The sequence below is a fragment of the Cyprinodon variegatus genome, unplaced genomic scaffold, assembly GCF_000732505.1.
Source record: "Cyprinodon variegatus isolate N-32 unplaced genomic scaffold, C_variegatus-1.0 Scaffold521, whole genome shotgun sequence".
In the NCBI taxonomy this organism is placed as follows: Eukaryota; Metazoa; Chordata; class Actinopteri; order Cyprinodontiformes; family Cyprinodontidae; genus Cyprinodon; species Cyprinodon variegatus.
In genome coordinates, this window is record NW_015150974.1 from 482,100 (window position 1) to 483,870 (window position 1,771).

General features: G+C 37.7%; 1 protein-coding gene across 5 annotated transcripts in view; it reads left to right on the forward strand.

The window, feature by feature from the left end:
- LOC107095054 (CUGBP Elav-like family member 2) overlaps nt 1–1,771 on the forward strand; it is a 40,160-nt gene that overhangs the window by 35,396 nt on the left and 2,993 nt on the right. The window lies entirely within an intron of this gene.

The window sequence follows — 1,771 nt, forward strand, 5'->3', positions numbered from 1 at the left end:
GTTGCCCTATTTTTTGTAACTTACTGATACCGATACCACCATTTTACTGCTGCATCGGGGCCCCGTCCAATACTGGTATCAGTGCGACACTACTCGGTGTAATGATGACCAGATTGTCTTGGTTTAAAGCAACATGCCATTTATGCAGAAATGCATTATTATCGCACCTCGAGCTGCCTGAATAACACGTCGTTACTTTTTCGATAACGTTGGTTGCCAATCTAGTCCTTGAGACAATTTCCTGCATGTTTCTACCATAATGCTTCACCAACACCAGAGCTCATCCTCTGCGTGTTCAGCTCATGTTTTTAGACTCATGCTGCGTCCACGCCAAACATGTTTAAGTGTCAAAAAGAGGTCCAGTGTTAGGTTCCTCTATCATGCCCAAACGGGTTCCTTTCAATGGAAAAGGAGTGAATTAGAGCTGAAACAATTAATCGGATTAATCAATTATTAAAATCGTCAACTATTTAGTAATCAATTAATCGTTAACTGGAGTATAGAGCAGATGGCTTCCTCTAAAGTGACCAATTTAGAGCAGTAATTATACCAAGATTGTAAAAAATATATAAACATTTAGAATTTAAGATTTAAAAAATGTTCGTCTGTCAGTCTGCTCTATCCAGAACTCATCTGGTGGAAACATTTTCGTTTTTCCTGATTTAATTTCGTAACAAATCTTCTTTATGGAACCTTTTGGCTATCTGATTATTAATAAAAAAAAATAATCCACAGATTAATCTATTTGCTAAATAATCGTTAGTTGCGGCCCTTTATTTATCCCTTGGTATTACTCCCTCAGCAAAATTCTGGTTCAAAGGGCAGAGTTAAAACAAGATGCCATTACAGATAAAAATACAGCAGACAATATGAAAGGAGTGTATATAGTACAAAAGAGCATAAGAAAAGTTTCCAAGTCCTGGAATATGTTTCCTATAGATATAAAAATATCTGCACAGTAAAGTGAACGAGCCTCCAGGCTCAATTTGGTTATAAGTGAGGCTGATCAAATAATGTGATCAAAGAACCGCTGATATGTCCTGCTGCCCCTCATGGGGAGATTAATGGCTCTGGAGAAGGAACTGCTTCCCTGTACCTCCATTAAAGCGTGGTGGGTCTTCATAATGATTGGCTGTTTGGCTGTATGAGGTCATGATGCAGAATGGATGAACCTAGCTTACACAGTAACTAAATCCCTAATAAATACTCTTTTACAGATAAGCTAAATAAATAAGGCCTTAAACAGGCTGTCTTTATGTTGCTGATCAAGCTTTGACTTTTTCTTGTAAACTGTTTAAAAAGGCAGCCTGAAACTGTCTTAGTGCCACCCTTTTAATTTTCAATTAGTTAAAACAGTTTAGTTTGTTACATGTCTACCTCACAGTATTGTTCTCAGTTAAATTGTTCCAATTGACCCATATTTATGCTGCGTGCTCCCGCTCTCCCCATACTTTGTGTTCTTCTCAAGAACATAGGAGGCGAGGACACAAGTCCATATTCGCATTCTAGTGAATTGAGAAACTGCTTAAGTCAAAGTTACCTGATGTGATTCCTTTCCGCTTTGTGGATGCTTGTGGAACATAAATTTACTCCTGCATAATGACCAGATTTTCTTGATTTAATGAAGAAATGCTGACTAAAAATGTCCATGCCTGTATAGGGCTGGGTATTGTTCAAAAATTTTCGGTTCCAGTACCAATACCGATACCTATACTTCGATACCGGTTCCTGAACGATACTTTTTTCGATACCAGTTTTATAATATCAATTC